The sequence below is a fragment of the Ictalurus furcatus genome, chromosome 17, assembly GCF_023375685.1.
Source record: "Ictalurus furcatus strain D&B chromosome 17, Billie_1.0, whole genome shotgun sequence".
In the NCBI taxonomy this organism is placed as follows: domain Eukaryota; kingdom Metazoa; phylum Chordata; class Actinopteri; order Siluriformes; family Ictaluridae; genus Ictalurus; species Ictalurus furcatus.
This window is the reverse complement of record NC_071271.1, coordinates 22,257,575-22,283,760: the sequence shown is the minus strand read 5'-3', so window position 1 is coordinate 22,283,760 and position 26,186 is coordinate 22,257,575. Positions and strand designations below refer to the sequence as shown.

Sequence of the window (26,186 nt, the reverse complement as noted above, 5' to 3'; positions counted from 1 at the left end):
CCTTTCCACACACACACACACACACACACACACACACACACATACACACACATGTGCCGGCTAATCTGCTCCTACCTCTCCACAGTCTGTCGACAATCTTTATGTAGTTCCGCATGTTCTTCCCACGTCCATGTGGGGTTTCCTCCACGTTCTCCGGTTTCCTCCCATACCCCAAAAAAACATGTGAATTAGCTAAGATTAATTGTTCCTAGGCGTGTGTGTGTGTGTGTGTGTGTGTGTGTGTGAGTGTGTGTCCTTGGTATCCTGTATTAGAATGACTTCTCATCCATGGTGCATTCAAAGTATGAGACTTTGGTAAATAGAAGCAAAGAAGCAAGATTAGACATGGATTTGCAGCTCAATCAAGCTAATCTTGCGAATCAAAACAAATGATTGAAACAAACCCGGGAAATGAACTCCACGTGTAGATCGATCGGAGGAGTAATGGCCTTCGAAGTTACACCTCGAAGTTACAAGGATGTTTAGTTGCACAAAACGTAGAAAACATGTCGATTCCTCATTATCAGGGATGAGACGGTGGAATCAGATGCAGGTGCGAGGTTATTTTAGTAAAAAATCAGACAAAGGATCCAATTTAAAAAAAATGAATTCAAAAACAGGCAAGGGGTTAACGAGGGCAAGCACGGAAGTCGAAAAGCAGAAATATAACATCGAAAGGCTTGGACTCGCAAGATTTATTAATTTTTTTTTTACGTAAAAGGATTTTGGAAAGTGTTTAAAAGGTGCGTATGACTAGAAACAGTTACGTTTCATCAGAAATGAGGCGACCGAGAGCATGCGACCGAGTCACGTGACACGGCGTGTAGTCTGTGAGGGGTTAAAACGCCAGATGCGAATCAAATATTTTTTCGATGTGCATCAAAAACTTTCGCGTTCAATCGAGGCACGTAAACTACGCCGGAAACACGTTTCCCGAATAAATTCCTCGATGTGCAGTCACGTGACTTTGCCTCAACAAATCACGCGATCGGATAATTGGCTCAGGAAAGTGAAAACGGCGGCGAGCGAGATGCGGCGGTTTCCCCGGGAGTGACGATTTTGTTCTCTCGAACACACGGTGCTTTATTCGCAAACGTTTTTTACACAATATTCCAATTTAAATCCTCAACTCGGATGGAAACGTAGCTGCAGACACGCTGGAGGAGAGCCTCGTCTATTAATCTGACAAAAATATTTCGGATTTAATTAGAGCGTGAAAATGGAATTATAATGTGAATCAGTATTGTTTTTGAAAATAAGCGCGTCGCACTTACGTCTCATGATCTCTTTAATGAAACACAATCAGTCGAGGATTGTTGTTTTTTTGGTTTTTTTTTAAGAATTTAATGCTGAAGTGAAATGTAATCCATGTGTCACAAGCTCACGTGGACAGTACCACACCACACCACCAGAGGTCCCCATCGCATGACTAGCCCACCTCCCACAGCCGTATCTGAACGTTTGGGTGGGAGAATGAACAGGATTAATACGTCATTATCTTGAATGATTCAACCGGCTTCTGTTGTCATAGCTAGCAGTAACACGTTAGCAACTTAACGTTTGTTAGCCTAATGCTTCTTACTCTAGATACCAGATAGCTACCAGTGTTTTCCAGCGAACGAATTCACTAAATCCAATTCATTTTCACAAATTTCTTCTAGGTGTTTTGGGTTCGTTTTTTTTTTTTTTCTTCTGCTTTATTTATTTATTTATTTATTTATTTATTTATTTTGCGTTTTCTGCTGCAGATTGATATGAACGCTTCATGATCGTTGCCTCTTTCTGATCGTCTTAAGTTAGTTACGTAATATTCTATTCTTTTCGCACCACCAGGGGGCGCCCTGCGTCTGCCTGATTCATTTTCCACAACTGACGGTACAGACAGCAATTTTTGCATATTTATTTAATTTTTTTAATCATAAACAAGCCAGGGTTATTATAGCTTTAAAAACAGTGCTAGTTTTTTTATTATTATTATTTCGTGTTTTTTTTTTTTTTTGTAGTTCGTTTGAATGATGTAGAAATAATTTCGATTTCACTTTTTACCTTTCGAACATCATTACATTTATTTTGTGTTTAGTTTTAGTAGCGTTTTAGTTTGGAATATCACGGTAAATCAAAAGAAAGTCCCAAACTGGGCTCTGTCTTTTCTTACCTATTAATGTCACCGTTCCACCCACTACTAACTCGCTGCTGTGCTGAGGAGCTCTAATACACGTTACTCTGCCATCTACTGGTCATTTATGATTTGGCAACTCCGGTGGATCTACTCCGTTCAACCGCTGTTCTTAAGTCAGACCATCCAACATTTACAAGACGAAAACGTACGTTTTATTCTCTGGAATTCTATCTCGTTTTTGTTCGTATTACTGGGTGGATGTTTTATAGTCGCAGTTTAGTGTTTATTTGGAAACTCATTTTTATTTTTTATCTCAGTTAACGAAACATTTTTTTCACCGATAGTTTTAGTTTTCGTGATGTAACCATATTTGTTAACGATAATAACCTTGAAGCGACCGCTTATAGCCAAACATGGCCCTGCTACAGTACTACAGTTTCACCTACAGATCAATCACGTCCTCATTGGCGGACATTTTAAAGAATCCAGAGATTCTTGTACACTTCGGGAAGTTGCAGCCTTTTGGAGCTTGGCTGGAATTCAGTTTGTTTTTTATTTCTGGTTTGTTCTTTTTATCATTGATTTTCTTCAGCTTTAATGAATTTTGAAACACTGTTGCTTTTTACGTCCCGCACCGAAAAGCAAACCCTACACTGCTCATTGCTCTCCGTCGCCTGTTGTTATCCCTACTGACGTTTTATATTTATATACTGCATATTTATCTATTTTAAGTGCTGACCTCCAAGTTCTCGTTTTCTGCTTCCTCACTCGTTGTTGTTGTTGTTTTTTCGTCTTTACTTGTAAAGAAAATAAGACATTATTTCAAAGTAAATGACGGACGGTTTTCTTCCTGCGTCCATGGTTTCTGACAGTAAGGTCATAGTTTATGATGAAGGAGGCCATCGAGTCCAAACGAACCAAACAAAATGGCTCCAGCGAGGATTGAAGCGGCCGCGCTTTGCTTCGCTTCGCTTCTTTATCAGCGTGTCCACTTATTTACTGGTTGTTTACACCGTGAGTTATTGTTCAGAAAATGGTGTCCCTATATGGTTGGGCTGATGAAACGGTAAAAAATATATATATATATATATATATATATCGGCCTGGTGCGTGCGTGTGTGTGTGAGTGTGTGTGTGTATGTGTGCATGTGTGTGTGTGTTTCAGAGCGATGATTGAGGCTAAACTGTAGCTCACAGCTGAATGCGTGCATTATCATTCCTGCGAAGTGTAGTGCACGGTACAGGCATGTCGAGAGCACCGGCCTGAGGCAGCGATGACAAAGACTAATGAGCCATTGGTCTTCCCTTCATCTCGCCTAACGCTTCATAAAAACACTGATGACCTGCCTGGCTAAACCCCCCCCCCCCCACACACACACACACGCACACACACTGCTGAAAACCTATTACACTAGAGCAGAAACTCTGGTGTTATTACTTATAATATAGCATTGTGTTATAAATTCTCGATTCTGATTGGTCGGGAGGTGTTGGTTCATTTTCTATAACAGCAGCTCTGACAGTAGTTCAGGTTTATACACTATTAATTAGTTTTACTGTATTAATGCGCTGTATTATTATACTGTATCAATGCACTGTATCTGACGCGTTACCATTTCTATAGTAACGTCTTAGACATATAAGGGACTTATACTGTATGGGTTGGTGCTCCACGTAAACACATTCAAAACGTGTGTAATCGTCGCTATGATAACGACTCTTTATTGGTCACGTGTATATATTACATCAGAGTGAAATTCTTTTTTTCGCATACCCCAGCATGCCAGGAAGTTGGGGTCAGAGTGCAGGGTCAGCCATGATGCAGCGCCCCTGGAGCAGAGAGGGTTAAGGGCCTTGCTCAAGGGCCCAACAGTGTTAGCTTGGCAGTGCTGGGGCTTGAACCCTCGACGTTCTGATCAGTAACCCAGCGCCTTAACCGTCAAGCCACCACTGCTCCCGTGGTGATATTTGGTGCGTTTATTTAACATTTACGGAAGGAGTCTCCAGTGTGATGTATTTTTTTCCCTCCCCGAGGAGTTTATGCTTTCTAGTTATTCTGTAACTGTGTCAGGTTTTTTTTTCTTCTCCATCTTATTAAGTTCCAGAGAGAGAAAACGAGAGGCTAGTGAGGGAAGGACTTTTATAGCTGCGACAACGTGAGCGAGAACTCGTTTTCAGGACGTTCCCACAACAGTAAATGCTAAATGAAACACTTTGGGACATGCTGTTATAGGAAAATAATCAGCTTCAGGGTGGTAGCCATAACTCCACTTGATCACACCAGATTGACTGATTATTTTCCTAAAACAGCACGTCCACCAAGTATTTTCCCGTATTTAATACACATTTCTTTATCAAAAGTGCCTGCTGTTTTTTTTATTTACGTTGTAGTTGCACAGTCTGTTCCATGTTATAAAGGCTTCTGTGGTGCTTCTGGTGTCGCCCGCCCACACACGCTGTCATAGTCAGGTATCAATCTGACAAAATCATTTTTCCATCTGCTTCCAGCCCATAGACCTTCACGATTTCTCGAGATCACAAGAGGGCTGCAGTATGGTTGCATTTAAAGTCATCTGTGTCGAAGGATGTAGAAGAATCAACGCTGTTTGCCGTTAACAGCGAAAAAAACCCCCCCAAAAAATCCATCTGTGTACTCTTTTCTTCGCTCTACTCACTCTCAAACTTCTCTGTAACAAGGGTTTTAGCTTTATGGTATTCTTAGATCGTAGCTAGCTTTCGACGCTAGCTACTTGTACTAGCGTGAGGATATGCTTGTCGACAGTGACAAAATCTTTCTAAAGGGAGCGTGCAATTTGACGTGTCCTGCTAATTTCACGAATGCACCGTCCCGCGACTCATTCGAACGGTTATTTGTCGTAATAAAGTAGCGTCGATGCTGTGATCCGTTCCTTTAAAAAAATTGACCTCGGATCTACTCGCGTCTTACGCTTAAAAGGCTTCGACTTTTATGAATCCCGGTCGATTTCATTACCATGTGTTAGCGGGGTTTATATAACGGCGTTGAGTGAATGAAGATCGGGTCGGTGGGGAAGATTAGAAGGCGCTCTAATTGTAGTGTGCTTTACACCGGCTACTGTGCTCACCGAGCGAGGGATCGATCGGGATGGAGAAGTGAAATAATCATAAAATGGAGGAAGAGGCAGCGCGGTGCGGCCTCGTTACCGGAGGAATGATGTATTGATCGCGTCTGACAGGGCGGCGCGGAGCCCATCGATCCTCCCTGTGAGTGTGTGTGTGTGGGTGTGTGTGTATGTGTGTTTGATTCATTCCAGGCTGGCAGGGTCACCGAGACACCCGACCACTGTAGGGAAATGAGCTCATCACAAATGCAGACGGAGAGATGGAGAGATGGAGGACAGGACAGTATAGAATGCTGAGGAAGGACATGTGCATGCAGCCATTATTTATTCATTTTTAACCTGTAACATCAAAATAAGTCGAGAAATTATCCATGATGCATGTTAAGAACCAGTTAAGACTTCATACTGGAAATAATTGGAATATTATATATATATATATATATATATAGACATTGGAGACTCCTTAAATAAACATCACCATTTTAACTGTTGCACCTTTTTCGACCCGTTTATTTTGAGCACCACCACACCATAAAAGCCTTTGGGAATGATCTGTTACTATAGAAACGATAAGATATAGGAAAGAGTGCGTTAAACTCTTAAACCTGTGATTTGCACCCAGAACGACTTCTGACCAATCAGAATCGAGAATTCAACAGAGCTGTGATACAGTTACACGTACATTAGGCTAATAAGGATGTAGGGCGTATAGACATTTCTGTATATACGATAGTAAACATGTAAAGATGTTCTCAGTCCAGTTTTTGTTGGTGATGGTACATCTGGTAATCTTTTAGCTCCACTACTTCGCCATTAAAGAATCAGAAAGTACTCGTGGATCATGTGTAGTACTTCTCCAACCCACACAAGGCCAAAGAGCATCCGTTAATGATGTGTGATTGTAATGGGATGCGTGTGTGTGTGTGTGCATGAGAGGTAAGGTGTGTAACACACAGGCTTGAGTGTGTGTGTGTGGGAGGAATGGGAATAAGGTCAGAGTTATGGTCCATCCGACCATCTCTACAGTGCAGCTTTGAACCCTTAAACAACCGCCTCCTACACACACACACATCTATACCATCCAACTCTGCAGTGTGTAAAGCCCGTGGTGTGGTCACACACCGTCTCTCCCCCGCTAATTGATTGCCTCGTGTTAATTGAAGCCAGGCTCGAGTAGGATCTATTAATGGGGGGTGAAACGTGTCGACTTGACTGTAAATCACAGAATCCCAGCAGAGTGATCCGGAATGAAGAGACTGTGATCCTGTCTGGAAAGGGAGGGGGAGTGTGTGTGTGTGTGTGTGTGTGTGTGTGTGTGTGTGTGTGTGTGTGTGTGTTGTGATGTTCTCCTAAGCAATATTATCTTTGTGTGAGATTTTAACTCTCAAGACACGTGTTGCAATTTTAGATCAATTGATTCTTGTTCGGGGCGCACGGTGGCTTAGTGGGTAGCACGTTCGCCTCACGCCTCCAGGGTCGGGGGGTCGATTCCCACTGTGGCCCTGTGTGTGCGGTGTTTGCATGTTCTCCCCGTGCTGTGGGGGTTTCCTCTGGGTACTCTGGTTTCCTCCCCCAGTCCAAAGACTGGTTGGTATGTCCAAAGTGTCCGTAGTGTGTGAATGGGTGTGTGAGTGTGTATGTGATTGTACTCTGTGATGGATTGGCACCCTGTTCAGGGTGTACCCCGCCTTGTGCCCGATGCCTCCTGGGATAGGCTCCAGGTTTCCCCGTGACCCTGAAAAGGATAAGTGGTATAGAAGATGGATGGATGGTTGATTCTCGTTCAAAGAAAAAGCACAACGAATTTATTTTATTTATTTTTTTTAAACGATCATTCATGTGGATTTGTAAGTAGAAGCAAAAAAAAAAAAAAAATCATTTAAATGTAACAAAATAAAAATTTCTTTTTGCACCAAAAAACACTCTTTGCCCCAAATACATGGCATCTTTTTTCTTTCTAAAGGAACAACGTACTTCGGGATGTGCTGTCATGAGAAAATGATCACACACGTCCCTTTTTACCACCACAAAGTTATTATTGTCCTTTAACAGCACAACCGGAAGTGCTTTATTCCTCTTATACCACAGCATTTTCCCCCATTTACATGTAATGTTGCGAAACAAGTTATTTCCTGTTATCTCTTAGGTTGTAGCAGATCTCTCATTATTATTATTTTTTAAATGAATGAGACAAAAACAGCCTCAACAAACCAGAAAGAGTAAACGTCTCTGTCCAGAAAACCCAAACTTACAGCTTTACCTCTGACCGTTACGAAGCGCTGACACTGGAGACTCCTTCCATAAACGTTAAAAAAGCATCACCTTTCAGAAAGATTCTCCATATCAACGTTCACACAAACGCTAATCTTCAGCTACGCTACTGTCCGTGCTGCTGTTCGGGAAAATTCGTCAGCACCTTCCAAAAACTCGGGTTTGAGAATCTGAGAATGATTGAAAGTGAAATGAATACAGGTATTAAAGCATTCTTGGGGTGGGAATCATAATCTCCTGGTGATAGAGTAATTAAGAAGACCACTATTTGTGTTTGGAGCATTTGGTGTCCAGAAATATAAAAAATATATATATAATACAAAATTAGCAAAAATCTCAATAATTCAAGTGTTGAATTTTAAGGACTTTATATATGGTCAAAAGGCATCGGTAAATGTAATATCAGTGTGTGATAATGTCAAATCTGCATTTCATTCTCTTAGTTGGATTGAGCGTCTTGGCTCGGCGCTTGAAATAGCCCGTGTAATGCCTTTGTGAGTCAGGAGACAGGAGGCGGCTTCGACACGGGAGCTCCGGCGAGCTGACAGGCCGTCACCCTCGTTCTCTTCATCTGAGTGCGCTCGGCTTGTCTCTCGGCCTCTCGCGGGGCAATATTGATGTAAAACATGTCACAATTACCTGCCTCCATGCCTGCCCCTGCTGGGAATACTAATCGGAGAAGTGTCAGGGATTCCTCAAAGCGAGGTCACGGGTCCCTCAACCTCCGTCTCATCTCACTCTTAGAGCTTCGAGATGTCATGACTGTCCTGCCTGGCTCTAATACCAGGCCATAGTGACTGAATTATTCAGCAGACTGAATTATTAAAAAAAAAACGTGTCTGATTCATACGGGTCAGTGCCTAGCCGAAGCGGGAAAATGTGGTTTTGACAGCATTTGGCCTAAATCGAGTCATAATGGCGATATTTGAAGACTGATTAATCTCCTCGCTTCGTCGAATCGATGAATCAACAGCGCGCCATTTGGAAGGGACGTTGGCTTTATTGCAGTCATGGTGAATTTCTACGTAGAGGGCCAGGGCGATGTAAAAGAGTCACGCGCCGGTAGAGGCAATCTCCAAAATTTTAAAGGAAGCCTCCCTCCACCCTTCATCTGAGAAGATGGATTTCTAGCTTTTGGTTCCGCTTCTCCTGCAGTCAAGTGGCTGTTATGAAAAATCAAACGTAATCTCTGCCTCCTCTCAGAGAGCAGTCGTTCAAGACATTAGACAGCCTTGCAAATGCAAGAAAATGGTTTTTTGGGGAAATGGCATTGTGGGGAAAAATGACTTCTTTTCCATCGCACAATAGATCTCCTCGTCCACTCCTTCGCTATTATCGTACTTTACAATTCTCCCTTCGGGGAAGAAAGAAAAGGCACTCCGCGTCAACGTGCTGATTTTGGAAAAAAAAAAAAAAAAGTATTATTATTCTTCTTATTCTTATTATATTTCTGGTTGTGTTATGTTTTGTTTGGTGTGGTCAGCAGATGTTGATTCATTTTGTATACCATTCTAACGTGTGATCATTTCTATAGTAACGTGTACCGGGATTTGTACAGCGGAAGCGCCACGGAAACGGATTTTTTTAAAAAAGCGTGTAATCATCGATTTGTCAAAGTTTTCTGTAAGGAGATGTTTATTTCACGTTTATGGGAGGAGTCTCCAACGGTCAGAGGTAAAGCTGTATCTTTACGTTTTCCGACACGACAAAGGAGGTTACGCTTTGCATTTTCTCAGTAACGTGACAAATCAAAGCGGGAAAAGGAGCTAACGTATTACATGGATGTTCCACAACATTAAATGTAACTATAAACAGATAAAAAGTACAATGATGTTCTTTAATTAGTAATCATTGGCAACTTGCTGTGATATAAGAGGAATAAAACACTTTGGGGTGTGCTGAGATGGGAAAAGAATCATCTCAGGTGGTAACAGTGTCATTGATTATTTTCCTAAAACAGCACAACGTTGAATATTTTATTTCTTATGTAGCGTTTTGTGTGTGAACTTATGTGATGTACATCCAGCGCTTTCCTTCTGCGTCTTCAAAACCACCTTACACCTTGCATTTCTTAAATTTATCCCATGTGACGGATTAAGCAAATGTAGAAAGACAGCGAGATAGAGAGTGAGAGAGAGAGAGAGAGAGAGAATGAGAAAGAAGTAGAAGAAAGTAGGAAGAAATGCCTCCAATCCGGTTCTGCACTTTCATCTTTCCATGAAATATGGAAGCGTTTGAAGGCAGGGATGAGAGCGTGAGACGCCTCGGTGACAATGCCAGCCTCTGCCTCAGCGAAGATCCGCTTCAAGCGTGAAATAGATGGGGGAAAGGCGCACATTATGCTGACACCCACAAAAGAAAATCCGTTTTTTTATACACTCAATTTAATTATCCGCCTCCTAGACAAGGTGCCCGTCTCTCCCAGATTTCCATGTTTGAAATTGGCCGTGGCTAGACTGCAAGTCTGCCGAGCCGTTAAAAATGGCTTTCAAGTCAGACTTCAGCTCCTGAAGTAATGTTGACTTGAGCTCTGGGTTGCTGAGGGGAGAGATCGGTGCCTGGGCAGCTCCATGCTAAGGGTTATCTCACTATGAGGGAAGCAGCAGAAAGCACACTGACACTGATTAGGTTTTACAGCAGTCTGCCATCCAGCAATAGATATTCATTACCCAGGCTAATCAGTGACTGGTCTCATACTGCTGCTCCAACACGCTTTTCACCGTGTTCTGGCCTTATCTTTTCCCTCACCGGGCCTGCTCCAAGTCGGAATGCTTCGAGAAGAGCAATCTTCAGTTGTTTTTTGCGCTTCTGTCTACAAATAAAAGATAAGAGATAACACTTTATCACTCTCCGAGGAGAGGTTTAAATTCTAGAAACAGTACGGCACAAAACGGCCTAATAGACTATAAGAGAACATGATGGTAAAGTAAGATATGGCATGGAAATGTAGGAAATCTTGGGGAACCCTACAATTCTGTATAGAATTTTGTAGAACCCTGTGAACGACCCTACACCACTTCTTCCTTATCCAAAAGGCTTTCAAGCCAAATAGAACCCATTTACGACGCTACAGACCCTTAATTATCCAATGAACCATTAAAGAACTCTTGATGAACACTTAGAAAATTGGTTCTTGAAGAGTTTATAAGGGATCATTAGATAATAATGGGTTCTAAGTCAAGTTGAACCTTTTTTACGAGGCTAAGAACCCTTAATTATCCATCAAACCCTTCAAGAACCCTTTGAAAAAAAACCCATTTATCTAAGAGGATACAGAGTAGCGAGATGGCTAGACATATGCTCTTAGAAAATAGGGTTCTTCAAAGGTTCTTTAAGGGGGTTATTGGATAATGAATGGGGCCCAAGCCATGCAGAATGATTTTAGGAGGCTATGAACAATTAATTATCCAACAAATGCTTCAAGGAACCCTTCAAGAACCCTTTTATTCTAAGAGTGTTCCAAGTACCAAGACAGATTCTAGGTATTAAGAAGAAAGTAATTGCAAATTACTACTTGTTTGTACCATGCACATACCCAGTTAATGCCTACACATTTAGAAATGAAGGTTTCCTCAAGGGTTCCTTATGGGTTTATTGGTTAATCAAAGGGGTCTAAGCCACAGAAAATGGTTTTATGAGGCTATGAATCCTTAATTATCCAATAAATCCTTCAGGAACCCTTCAAGAACCTTTCTATTCTAAGAGTGTTCCAAGTACCAAGACAGCAAGAATTTGAAACTCCTGACAGGTTCTAAGATTAAGAAGAAAATCATAATCATCAGTTGGGAGTTTGTACCACACTCATACCCAGGTAATACATACACTCTTAGAATAAAAGGATTCTTCACAGGTTCCTTAAGGGTTTATTAGATAACTAATAGTTCCAAGCCAAGTAGAACCCTTTTAAGGAGGCTAAAAAGAAGCCTTAATTTTCTAATGAACCTTAAAATTCCAAGTACCAAGATAGGTAAATTTTAAATTCTTGACAGATTTTAGGTATTACCACGCACATACCCAGTTAAAACAGAGACACTGTTGTTGAAAAATGTTTTTTTTACGGGTTCATTGTGTAATTAAGTGTCCCATGCTAAGTATAAACCTTTATGGAGGTTAAAAACCTTTAACAGTAGGTTCTTTAGGGGTTCATTGGATATGTAAGGGTCCTTAGATCTAAAAAAAAAAAAAAAACCAAACAAAAAAAACCAGTTCTACCTGGAATTCTTTCTGATGGGAAAACTTTTTGGGGTTGGTTCTGTATAGAACCTTTAATTGTTCTTTCGGAGGGTCAACCAAAAAACCCGTAAGGGCTGTGAATAATAATAATAATTATTATTATACATATAATAATATTATAAATATTATATAATATTATAAATATAATTATTATTATTATGGTCAAACTTTGAGTAATTGACTTTCTGAAGCCAGTGTGAAGGGTGAAATGTTTAGAACATTGTAGGAACGTTACAGAACGTTCTCGTGACGTTCTCAGGTAATTGGCCAGTAAAGCTGTTCAATGTTCTCTATTTTTTAACAGTCCACTGTTTAGATTGCGTTCTGTCTCATTTGCATTTACATCTCAGTTTCATTTACGCATTTTCAGTCCAATCGTGTGTATATTGTGTCACGGATTGTTTCACACATACGGGCGAATTCTTGGTGAAATTGTCCGTAATGAGTTCGTCGCATTAGCGTTGCTTTTTGCAGCGTCAGCCCCGGTATTCGAGGTCATTACAGGCAGATGGAAATGAAATAATGGAAACTATTGAAGGATAGTAATGGACTCTCATCGGGTAGCTGGATGATCAGGGCATGTGGAATTGTTCCATCAGGCTGTGAGGCTGATGTACGTTGACATACGTTGACATGACTTTCACATCTGATATGAATTTGAGCCTCGTGTGAATTCAGAAATTGAATCGAACAATGAGGAAACACACACACACACACACACACACACACAGTTTACACATCAGGACCAGTGTTTGCTTATTGAATTATTGCTAACAGAGTAAGAATCACTATTGACTAGAATGCGTCGTTTCTCTTTTGGGATATTAATAGTCCTTGACCGTATGTACAATATTTTTTTTTCTATTTTAATCTGATCGTCTCTGTAATCTGATATCAGTAGCATGGACTTCATTTTCAGGTTTTATACGTCGCATCGAGTGAAGATAGAGACGCAAGATTGTTGGTTGTTGGTGTATTGACCTTCGTGTATATTGCGAATACTGTTAGTTACTCTATATAGAAAGATTTACGTTAGTTTCTAGGATTCCTCGCGTTTCCTTGTTTTTCTACCGGAAAGTGTTTCAGATAGAGCACTTTGTTAGGACGCTAAGAGCCCTCACCTGTTCAAAAAACCTACAAAGAACCCTTCTGTGAATGGACATGGCGTTTCATCTCCATGTTCTCCATGCCCTGTTGGTTCCCATCATTTTCCAATGTTTGCATCACTATAGTGAAATAATATATATATTTTTTTTTTGGTTTCTAGCGCTACCTCTTTCTGCAGACCCCTTCATTTTTGGGAAGTGAGAGGAAACTAGAGAACATGGTGAAAATTTGCACTGACACAGGGATGACATATGAATACTCCACACAGATGGTAACCCGAGGTCAGGATCACGCATGGGGTCCTGGAGCTCTGAAACTGCAGTGTTACAAAACTACAGAATACAGAAACCGAACCGAATCGGATCAAATAGAACCAAACAGGAAATGATCCAGCAGTGATTAATATCGTACGGTCACTGCACATGGCCTCGCTTGTTCCACGGTTCTCGATTGTTTTGGTGATGTAGGTCATGCTTTAGATTTGACTTTCGCTCATCGCCCTCGAGCGTGCGGTCGATAGAGCTTTAAGAAGTGGATGAAATCAAAGAGATCAGAAGTAACCTCATTAACTTTGTGCTTCATTCGGAATGATTAACCAAACAGAGAGCTGCCCCTGATATCGAGCCACACGGAAAAAGAGCTGCTGTGATGGCCAAGTATTGATGCTGTCCATCCATTATGAGAGAGAGAGAGTGTGTGTATTAAATATATGGGAGAGAGAGAGAGAGAGAGAGAGAAAGAGAGAGCCCAGTGAGCTCCATTAGAATTCTCCATCCGCTCGGCTCAGTTTGGGTGAGCTTGGCCCGGTCCAGGGTGCAAGAGCAGGTCCAGCAATAAGCTGATTACAACCAGCATGAACACAATTACTTTCTGCAGGCCGGTAATGAAATTAAGGAATTGGGTTGCAGTAGGACTTTCAGTATAACTCAGATCAGATGGAAAGGTATCATAGTTCTGATAAATAATTGGAAATTGGAGTAGTGCGTATCAGTAACCTGGCCTGATCATGTTCAAATTGGATTTGACACATTTTCACTTCCAAATTTATTTTATACCATGGGTATACATAAATTTATTCATTCATTCCTCTTTAGCTTTATTCTGGTCAGTGTTGTAGTGTCTGAACATGAGGCTAGAATACACCAAGACTGGGATGCCAGTCAAGCTTGGTGCACCACACACACACACACACACACATAGGGGAAATTCTAAGCAGCCATGCCACCTACCAGGGAGGAAACTGGCGGAATCCACACTTAGACACCACTGAACCACCTTGCCATCTGCCACGAACATGTTTTATATTAACTGACAGAAGACACCCCATGTGACACTGCAACATTTTACATAACTTGGCAACGTAACTGTGGCTCCTGGATGGTGCAACAGAAAAGTGTTCGCCGTATAGTTGGGAGATCGGAAGTTCAAATCCGGATGATTTTCGCTTGCTATGGGAGCAAAATTGGTCTTCTGGGTGGGAGGGACATACTTGCACTCCCTTGTCACTCATGTCATGTCACATCACTTATGTATCTGGAAGAGGGTAGATTACACTTTCCTATGCCTGTCCTGTGGCATTGCATGTGCAGTATTTCAAAAAGATGTGGTTGCCCGGCGTCATACGTCTCGGAGGAACCCTCCGAGACAATTGGTAGGTGTCGTGTGTGCTAGGGGAGAGCTGGCGGCGAATTGGCAGGTGACCAAATTTGGGAGAACGATGCAGGAAAAAATCCTTATTCCTAATGTAAATGATTTCCAACATGTACATGCATCTGTACGATTGTGCAAAGTGTCTCCAGTCCTAAATGCGGCAGGATATCTGGGCTTTAATCAACCAGCACTTCATTCCACTGTTTGGATGTTTGCCTTCTGTGTAAAACCAATGAAACTTTGGCCACCTACAGTACATGGCATGACTCTTAAGTATAGGTTCCAATCCGACTGTTACAGTGTGAGAGTTAAATGATGTCTGGTAATCCAATCCAGATGTCCAATCTAGAATGCCAGACTTGTGGTTCTGCTTTGGTAGATTGAACTGCCCAGGTTTCTTCACTCTACAGATTTACCTAGATCCTTCAGGAAACTTCTGAAGACTCAATCAATGACTGTAACTATTGTCTATCTTGGTGTGCATTTGAATTCAGCCATGTTTCTCTTTAACGCCATACATTTGTTGAGTTTAGCATTCGTATTTTAACTGATTGGTTTGGGACTAATGTTTGTAGTACTCACAGGACCCAAGTGAATTGCTTCAGTTGAGGTCTTAAACTGCTCAGTCCTTGGATTTCATTCCACTTCGTTCGTAAGTTGTCTTTGCATTCAATTTCCAATAAGGTTAGAAAAGCCACCCACTTCTTTCTGTTTTGTGTGCGTGTGTGTGTGTGTGTGTGTGTTAAATAAGATGCCTGATCTAGAGATGCTGAGCATGCAGAGATGGTGCTGAAATTATTCAGAGTATTTAACTCAACAGGCACAGAAATCTTTTCCTCTCTATCACACACACACACACACACACATGCATGCACAATCTGCCTTATTGGAATGTTTGCAAATGAGTGCATACAATATTCACATATCATGTTCCCTTTTCTCACTCTTTCATCTCTCACATACACACACACACACACACACACACACACACACAGACACACACTCTCTAGAGGGGAGAAAGCAGGATCTCTTTCCATCTCGGCATGGTGCAGCCTGCTGGAAAGGTCATTGGCGTATCAGGTTTAATTTTTACTCTTCCTCGCCTGTTAAGATCCATAAAACCATCAATAAATCATTTTTAATGTCTGCATGAGCGCCGAGAGCTGACGCTGATTTAACACCCGGGCCTGTTAGCTCTGCTTCCATCCCTCATCTCTCTTTCTTTCTCTCTCTCTCTCTCTCTCTCTCTCTCTCTTCTTTTTTTAAAAAATTCTTTCTCTCATATCAACTGTCCTTTCTGTAATCTGTTTTTCAGTTCCTGCTCCAGACTACATACTTGTTTGCAGACCCGGATCCATTCAGGTGGAACTTGTTGTTGTATATATTACTGACTGGCCAAATGTAAGCATTACAGAATGAGCCTTGGAACCCTGGCCTATTTCTGAATAGTTTTACTTCATTACTGGGTTCGTCACTACAGGAATTCATACCGGCTGTGTCACTTCACAGATCATGTCATCATTTGATATGTACATATGCACAGATATTGTATATTTCCGTTTTAATCAATAAAACTAGACTTTGTGTTTCTCGAAATTAGTACATGTTTGCATGTGTAACAAAACGTTCTGATTTCAGTATAGATTTCCTTTTAGGAAATGAAATAGTTAGTAATGACTTAGTGAATGATCGTGGCATGGGAGGCGTGGTCAAGCCCCAGCAATGAATGGGAAGAGTCACGGAGAACGAGTGCGGTAGTGGATGAACGGGTGCAGCTGTGTGTGGTTAATGAGGATGTGTATTTATAGACCGCTTGTTTTTTCGCAAGGGGCATTCAGACTGGCAAGACAGAGCCGACTCAGGTGAGCTGCCAGTGCCCTTGTCCATGATTGGACCAAAAACGACTGCATCTTTGTGTGGGCTGTTTTTGTTTTCTTCTTAAAGTACTTTATTTTGCCAAGAGAAGCACTACAATGTGTTGTTCTACATGTGTAAGAAGCTGTAAGCGTCCTGCTATTAAACCCTGCATAGACTGCAGAGATGTTTTTGCAAGTGTGGAAAAGGTGCCTTGATGAGTCGTTTAATGAATGCTAGCTGACCGTGCACGGTCTGCTGAATTTGCGTTTGTGGTTTCTGTTTAAGAGATTAGAGGGCGTACAGTCCGCAGTTTCACTCTCAACCTCAGGATCTTTCGGGATCAATAAAGTTGCTATTAGGGATATGCATTTTGGTCCCTTTGACAGCTCAAGTACTGTGGAGGGAGAGAATGGGGCTGGTCTTAGAACCAATCTGTGTAGACTGGTGTGTTTGCACCCTCAGTAAACATAATGTCAGCAAGATTTCTCTTAGGGTTGATATTAAAGATGGGATGGGAAGACTACAAGGGCCCTGAGATGTTAGGAAGCCCAAGGGAATGAAAATGATCTGGGAGAATTAAAATGACTTTAGAATTATTTACCTTATCTAGCTTTCATAAACATTGTTCTCAGAACTCATCTTGACCAATTGGTCAACATGTTTCGATTTGCAATCTTACTACAGTCAGTCAGAAAGGAGCCCCGTTCCCTAAAGCTACTATAGCCAGTTGGATCATATTTACTGCCCTTGATATCACTTTGACCAATAGTACCACAGTTTTTACCCACAATGCCTCAGCCACCAATTGGACCATATTTATGATATTGGACAATGATATTGCGGTGACCATCCTGACCAGAGTTCTCGCCACAATGTCTGTTACCAATTGGACCACAATTCCTGTGCCCAGTGCATCCGATTGTATCCGATTGAACCCTATTTACTGCCCCCCCTGATATCACTATAACCAGCCAGACCACAATTCTGACCCACGATGGCTCTGTAGCCAATCGGACAACAGTTCTCATCCACAATTCCTCAGTTCCTTAACTGGTTTCCCCACAGGTCCACTGTAACCAGTTGGAACACAGTTTTTACCTCTAAATCTCACTGTGACCAATTGGATGAAAAATCCCACCCACAATGTAAACAGTCATAAATTTAACACAAAGATCACAATTTAAAAAAAAAAAAAAACCCCACTTTTTGCACTGAAATTTGACATTTATATAAAATATACAGTATTCTGTGAAGTTACTGTTCAATGTTACAGTGAGAAACATGACTACAGTCTAGACCTATGTAGTTGGATGGGGTCAGACATGCACATTTACACGCTAAGGCATTTACACATTAATTCGCTGCCTCCAACAGAGAGTTTAATTAAAAGATGGTTGCCATTGAGATGAGGCACCTTTTCCACAATCCAAGATCCAGTTCAATTAGCAGCAGCAAAACATTAAACTGTGATTGTGTGTTTGTGTGCAGTCAGATCTGGGTCTTCGGGGTACGTAAGTGCTATTGAACAGGGCTGTATTCCCTTGGGCAGGGCTGTGCGGTGAGGCTCGTCTTACTGTACATCCCCGAGGTCGTTCTCACAATGTCACAGTTCATGGGCAGAAAATAGAAGCCTGCGTCAGGAAGGGTCCAGCATCAGATTCCCACTGCAGAGTGCTACGTACAGGAATTCACTCTGCTTAGCTTTCACTTACATCCTCTTCACATGCAGAAAAAATGAATAAAACCTCCGATATGTTAGGTGACAAACAAATGATACTTTTGTGTGGTTGGTACAAAAAAAAGGGAAAAATATCCAAAACAGCATGAAACTGGTGATGAAGGCTGGCTGAGTTTATCAGTGTGAGAGATTAAAAAACACAGAGGGAAGGAGAGAAAGCATCTTCACACTGTCTCCAGCTGTATTTGGCCATTGTGACACCCAGCAGGTCCTATGTCATCAGACATCACTTCTGCTTCAGTGGATCCCTCCAAAACACCCTGCATGAGAGCAATTAATGTGTGCTTTTGTGTGTGTGTGTGTGTGTGTGTGTGTGTGTGAGTGTGTGTGTGTATGTACGTACGTACTGCGTGGACAGGTACTGAGCTGGAGTAGACTAATATTTTATTATTATAACAGTGATTACAAATTGCAGATTACCTCGAAGCAGGTTTAGAGATGTTAATGCTCAAGCCAAGGGCAACAGTGGTGAGGAAGTAACCTTTGAGAACACTTATCATGAGAGGGGCCAAAACTGACCTTGAGAGAAACAAACACTTGCCTTAATAGGGAAAAAGACCCCATTGAAAAGAATCAAGACTCATATTAATAGGAATCAAGACTCATTGTGAGAAGAACCAACACTTGCCTTGAGAGGAGCTGAAACTTAATTTGTGAGGAATCAACACTTGCCTTGAGAGCTGAAGCTTATAATGTGAGGAATCAAGACTCACCTTGAGAGGAATCAACACTCGCCTTGAGAGGAATCAACACTTGCCTTGAGAGGAGCTAAAGCTTACAATGTGAGGAATCAAGACTCACCTTGAGAGGAATCAACACTTGCCTTGAGAGGAATCAACACTCGCCTTGAGAGGAACTAAAGCTTACAATGTGAGGAATCAAGATTCACCTTGAGAGGAATCAACACTTGCCATGAGAGGAACCAAGATTAACTTTGAGAACAACCAGCACTTGCCTTGAAAGGAAATGAATCTTACTTTGTGAGGAATCAAGAATCACTTTGAGCAGAACCAAGACTCACTTCAATAGAAATCAAGACACAGTGAAAGAAATCAATGCTCACCTTGAGAGGAACCAGCACTTGGTGTTAAAGGAACCAATACTTATTTTGAGAGGAATCAAGATTCACCTTGAAAGGAACCATAATTTACTTTGAGAAGACTCAAGGCTCACCCTGAGTGAGGCAGAGCTAATCCTTCTCTGGTCAGCATTTTGAGTTGGTTTGGAATTGAGAGACTTCACTCTCCTTTAACAAATTGTACTATTTACTCGTTTGAATCTAGTTCCTAGTTTAAGATTTCTTTTAATTCTGCTTGACAGAGGTTTCGTGTTCCATTCTTGCTTTTGGCTTACTTGTTATTGATCTAGGTCCAGTATAACTCCTTTGTAACAAGGTCAATTGTTAGACCCACAACACACACTGAAATGAACTGAAATGAGCCAGTGGGTACAAGGCCAGTACCAGTCCTTCACTATCTCCACCATGACCAAACCATGACCATAATATCCAAGTCCGTGTTTATCAGGCTAACAGATTCTGAACTATAGTAGCAGGTGTATTGTTGTTGAGCACTGAAGGTTTATCTAAAGACCTGGCAGATGTACATCATTCTTCTTCTTCTTCTTGTACTTGAGGGAAGCTAGAAGACTGTACACTGAGTTTTAGGTGCCAGAGACTTTGAAAACAGGGCAGTTGTAGGTCAGTGGTTACGCCAGTGGGCTCCTGATCGGGAGGTTGTGAGTTTGACGCCCAGCACCACCAACTTGCCAGTGCTGGGCCCTTGAGCAAGGCCCTTAAGCCTGTAAGTTGCTCTGGATAAGGGTCTCTGCCAAAAGCTGTAAATGAAAGTGCACCATGGAACTAATTTTTTAACATTACTCTGTTAGACTTCAGTTAAGATGCCAGATGTCTCAAGACTGGACGAGTTGAAAAGAGATAATGAGATAGAGATACACCATTTGATGGTATTGATGAGCAGGCAAAAGTCCTTTCACAGGAAACCTTTTTGTCAGATCTCCAGTTCCTGAGCTGTGTTAAGCCTTCCTGGTAGTATTCTGCCCTGACAGTCTAAAAGCCAACAGTGGCTAAATACCCTTTGATACTAATGGAGAAAGAAAAAAAAAAACTTTGATTCCGCCAAAAGGTCCATTTCCATCAGGGTTCTTACAACCCCGGCATGTGATCACCATCTTGACAAACTAATTAGAGATCTATATCAAAGGCATAGTAACGAACATAAGAAAACTTACACAGCCAGCAACATATTTAATGCTGCAAAAGGTTTGCCTTCTCACTGTTTTACAGAGGAATATGAATCTCCCAACCTGATCAGCCAATTCATGTCTTTGATCTCACAATCTTCCCCAGCTTCTGTCTTGATTCTCGTCTCTCGCATGCAGTCAGACGTTTGTTTGATTCCGAGGTACGGGATAAAAGCAGGCGTGTTAGCAGCGGAGTTGGATGATGAGATGAAGTCTTTTGATTCTACTCAGTCTCCAAGTTTTCAGAGCTCTCCAGCTACGTTCATTAGGCAGAATCAGACTACAGCGGCTGAAACATCGTCTCTTGAAGACCTTGGCTTTTTGTGAGTCTCTTTGCTACTGCTGCCTTCTCTGATTCCTTCACAGCGCAGGGTTACAAAGCTGAAGAACTAGCTGAAAAACACTTAATGGCTGAAGATTCACATTCTGGACACGTTGCTTTTGCGCACAGGTGGCGTTTTCAACATCGTTTATGTTTATATTGTTGGGTCGTCTTTGACCTGCATTCATCAGCTACCATATTTAGGCAAAATAATTCGACTGTAACCCAAACGAGACATCACTGACACACCCAGACAGATGCGTACACACAAAGTGAGACGCTACAAAGAGCTATGAACGGGTCCTACATTTATTTTGAAGAAAAGAGTCTTAATTGCAAGGGCCTTCATTATAGAGCTATGCTGAAAATTAGCTGCACAGCATGCAGGTTTATTATGCAAATATATGCAGATTCCAGTCAAAATTAAGTCATCGGAAAGCCTGTCTTCCTCTCTCATTCTCGCTCTTTCCTTTGCTTTCTTCTCCCGTGTCCTTCTTCTCGTCTAGCTCCTCTTTCTTTTTCAGCAGTATCATAGTAATGAATTCATTATGTCTCTGAGTGCATTTTAATGAGTCTGTAACTAACATTTTAATGAGCTATACATTACCATAAAGGCAGGATTAGGCTAAATTGAATTTGGGAAGTGTGTGTTAGTGATGGCGGCAGGAAGAAGGAGGTTCATTAAGAGTTAATTATGTTGTTCTCTGTGTTGCGCTGCAGCTCGTTTTCTAGAGTCCGGGGTCCGGTTGGAGCCTCGGCATGGGGTAGCTACTGCTAGCGGGGGTCTCGTTTAAGCTGGCAGGCAGGAAACAGGCTTTGAAAGGACGTCTGTTTGTTTAAGATAGCAATAAACCAAAGCTGTTGATTGGGTTTGATGATCAGTCATTCACACTGAGACATACCTGTTAATGTTTCAGACCACGTATACCGTATTATTGGCATTTGACCTTCCTTGAAAGCGCACTCCTCCCCTCCATTACCATGTCATAAACAGACATGTTACACTCTGCCTTGGAAATAAACACTGCAGTACACTGTATTTCTATCCATTTTTAAACTTTATACTGTATTTCTATCCATCTTTTACCTTTATACTGTATTTCTATCCATCTTTTACCTTTATACTGTATTTATATCCATCTTTTACCTTTATCCTGTATTTCTATCCATCTTTTACCTTTATACTGTATTTCTATCCATCTTTAAACTGTATACTGTATTTCTATCCATCTTTAAACTTTATACTGTATTTCTATCCATCATTTACCTTTATCCTGTATTTCTATCCATCTTTAAACTTTATACTGTATTTCTATCCAACTTTAAACTTTATCCTGTATTTCTATCCATCTTTTACCTTTATACTGTATTTCTATCCATCTTTTACCTTTATCCTGTATTTCTATCCATCTTTTACCTTTATACTGTATTTCTATCCATCATTTACCTTTATCCTGTATTTCTATCCATCTTTTACCTTTATACTGTATTTCTATCCAACTTTAAACTTTATACTGTATTTCTATCCATCTTTTACCTTTATCCTGTATTTCTATCCATCTTTTACCTTTATACTGTATTTCTATCCATCTTTTACCTTTATCCTGTATTTCTATCCATCTTTTACCTTTATCCTGTATTTCTATCCATCTTTTACCTTTATACTGTATTTCTATCCATCATTTGCCTTTATCCTGTATTTCTATCCATCTTTTACCTTTATCCTGTATTTCTATCCAACTTTTAACTTTATACTGTATTTCCATCCATCTTTTAACTCCGTAATGTGAGTTATAACTGGTTGGTTCGTCTTGAATGTCTGATTCCTGTTATACAGATTGGCTTTTGGGCAAAAAAAACAACAAAAAAACAAGACTTTCTCTGAATAAAACTGGTGAGGTGGGGCCATGTACTGTAGGAGCATCTCAATTTGTGACGTCACAAAATAAGCTGCCCAGCTTTGAACCTATCATGATCCGATATGCAAATTATTAAAGGTGGTACCTAATAAATTTTAGCTGCAGAACCTGTACGCGAAGCTAACAGGTTAACCTGACAAGCGGAGTTACCGGAGTAGATTTTTTTGTCTATCTAAAACACCAAGTCCCAATGCGTCCTCATAACATGCAGTAATTTGCCAATGATTACACTTTCATATTTCTTAATGAACGGCACACCGTACTTTTAAAAAAAATTTTTTATCTGTTTACAGTTGCATTTAATGTTGTGAAACATCTGGAAAAACAAGTTCGTTCCTGTTATCGTAAAAACACACAGCTTGTCACGTTGCTAAGAAACGGAACACCGAAAGTATAATCTGTGGAAATCTTATCGACTTACAAACGCGCTGACACTGGAGACTCCTTCCGTGAATGATCAAGAAATGTCTTCCTACAGAAAACTTCACCCTATCAACCATTCTACATTTTACTTTGTTAAATAACAATACACTTTTCAATCTGTTTATTATTAGATGATGCGACTGTGACAAATACATGCTAGTTTGCTAGCGTTTAACTACCTGGCTAGCAATCTGGGATGGCAAGAAGACATGAGGCTGTTCGAATAGCTTCTTAAGTGAGGGCGAAGTATGTAAATATTTCTGGGTCATATTTTAGGTTCTTGAGGTCTAGTAGACAGGACGGTATCTTTCTATCTCTAGTCTGCATAAATGAGGATTTCTGACTCATGTGGATGAGTTTGGGATGTGTTGATTCAATATCTCAGTCGCTTGATATGGGCTGTATAGCCAAGATTCTCTCTCTCTCTTTATCTCTCTCTCTCTCTCTCTGGATTTAATATTCCCTCTGATGAAGGAGGATTATTTCCTCGTAGCCCTGTGTAGACAAACGATTGTGTTTTGCTGCTCAATATGTAATGTACCACATTCTCACATTAAGTTTTCACCCCTTGAGCACTCATTGTGCACAAAACACACACACTCACATTCACATTTGCACTCACACTCGTAGCTAGCGGCTGTACACAAAATCTGCAGGTCCTCCAAGATCGACATATTTGCCTTCTTCCATCTTAAAGCGATAAAAAAAAAAAAAAAAGCAGCATCGCATTTGGGACCTGAAATGAAATGCGGTTACAACTCTGAGTTTGTGATGGAAAATAAATCTCTCTCTCCCTCTCACTTTCTCTCTCACGTTCTTTCTTTCTGCCACACATGCACAGGCAGAATGGATTGGCGCGGTACGATCAGTAGGAGTTATCTAGCTGCGGGCGTGTATAGTAAAACTCATAACCTTCTGCTTTGTGTGTACAAATAAAACCATGTTTAGCCCAAATTCATAATTCACTATGATGGAAATCAATAAATGTTTATGCTAAAGTCTTTATAAAACAATGTCCATAGATGCGTAATATTTTGAACGTAGATATACTGTACACAGAACTGCGATTACCACAGGAAGATCGTGCAGTTATTGGACTAGTAAAGAGGCTGTGCTGGCGCATGGAGACTACAAAGCTTTGAGAGGAAAATAAAAGTGTAAATAATCGGAAAAAGTGTTCCAGGCTATGTATGCATATCGAGCATTTAATACCAGAGTTCGTCGTTATTCGGACCTGAGACGTACCAGCAGACGTAATTGCTATTTTAATCGCAAGATATGCCATAGTAAAGCACAAGGGGCGGAGTTTGCCTAAAACGTAGGCGTGTCTCAGTTACGTTCAGTTCTGAACTTCAACTTAAATGCCTTTTTCTTGCATGATATCAGCTCAAGCGAGGAGCTGTATTAAGTCTAGCGCCGCTCTCTGTCTGGTTGTTTTAGGCTGTAAATACACTCAAAAAAAATGGAATGCTATTCGAGGCCAATATTAAACGTATAAATATGACAGTGTTGCTTAACGGTATCGTCCCGTTATTTTGTTTTGAACATAGATGACATCTGAGACGATGCGCTGCTTGTATCGAGAAATTTTTTTATAGATAAAAATATTTTAAGTTAATATAAAGTGAGTGTACATGTGTAAGAGTGCTCGGTCAGCTTATCCTTCAAGCTACGGTGACATCGATTTAACCAAAACGTTATACTGACGTTATTTACGTACTTTATCAAATCGCCTACATCACGCACACGTTGCGATTCTCCGAGCTCGATTTAGTGCCTTGTGTCTATATTAACTTACCGTGCATGGAGATAAGACATAAAACATAAGACTTAAAAAAGAAAGAGTCTTCTGTCTTGCTTTACAAACCTAAAACTAGTAAGAAGACGTTGCACTCTGTCACAGCACTGAAATGTTGAGTTGAAAGGTTAGCAGTGTGCATTCGCAAAAAAAAAAAAATAAAACAAAAAAAAAAAAACTCAGCACGACTAAGCACGAAGTAACATATGTCGCCTCTTTTCCACTGGCACATGTCCCTCATATCAGCCTTCCGTCTAATGTGTCTCCACACACGTCTCAACTCGCTCCTCCGCCTCTGAGCGCAGATTTTGAAACTGTGCCAAAAAAAAGGGCAAAGCCTTTCATTTACCCCGCTCCAAAAACGCCAAAAAAAATAAATAAAAATAGAGCCTAAAAAGCATATAAATAAATAAATGAATGAATAAATAACAACTCTGCAGGAGAAAAGGGTAAAGAGAGAGAGGAGTAAGTGAAGCCTAGCCTTTTCGCCCCGAGCCTCGCAGACAGATCCAAGTCTCGGCGGTATGAGTGTGGAAAAAATATAAATATTCATCAGATACAAGGCAGAGAAAGACTTCCAGACAGAGAGAAAGAGAGACGAGGAGCGCTGGAGAGGAAAAAGTTATAAGAGTAGCGAATTATTTCTTTCTTTCTTTTTTTTTTATTGATATATTTTGCAATAAAAAATGTTGCACTTTTGTTTAACTCTCCTCATTTCACCAACTATTTATTAATACTATATGCTCACAAGGATGTCCAGAATAGACTCAAAATGGCTGCTTTGTAGATTAGAAGAAAAAATATTTTTTATTCGCCTAGAGAGAGATGTTCCAAACCGAGAACGTTTAAACGGCCGGGTTCCAGTTCCAGAGCACAAAGCTCTAGTCTCTAGAGTCAGCACCACAGAAGAGTCGAGGAGCCAGGATTGTTGTGGGGTGTTTTTTTTTTTTATGCCAAACTGACACTTGACACTTAGATTTCCATTTTTTTATCCTTCCATCTGCCGAAATCTGTGCATCTGTCCTCGAGTTAGTGCGTCTCATGGAAATGCATGATCTTTGCTGTAGATCGGAGAGCCTCGTCTCTTAGTGCTTGTTGGAGTGTTTGCTATACAGACAAATAAGGGTGCAGACGGAAGCGTGTGTGTGTGTGTGTGTGTGTGTGTGTGTGTGTGTGTGTGTGTGTGTGTAAGCGTTCCACATGGGCATCCTGGGACATATTATTCCTAGTGTCTCATCCCTATGTCCAGCTTCCTTCCTTTAGTCAGTGTGTGTGTGTGTGTGTGTGTGTGTGTGTGTTTAGATGAATCGTCCTATTAGAGTTCATTCAATCAATCAATCAGTAAGGGGTAGTAAATTTATGAGGCTTGAATTTTTCGCAGTGTTT

General features: G+C 40.9%; 1 protein-coding gene across 1 annotated transcript in view; it reads left to right on the top strand.

Moving 5' to 3' along the window:
- Window positions 1-26,186, top strand: part of LOC128621048 (roundabout homolog 2-like) — a 116,543-nt gene that overhangs the window by 63,247 nt on the left and 27,110 nt on the right. The gene's annotated exons all lie outside the window — the stretch shown is intronic.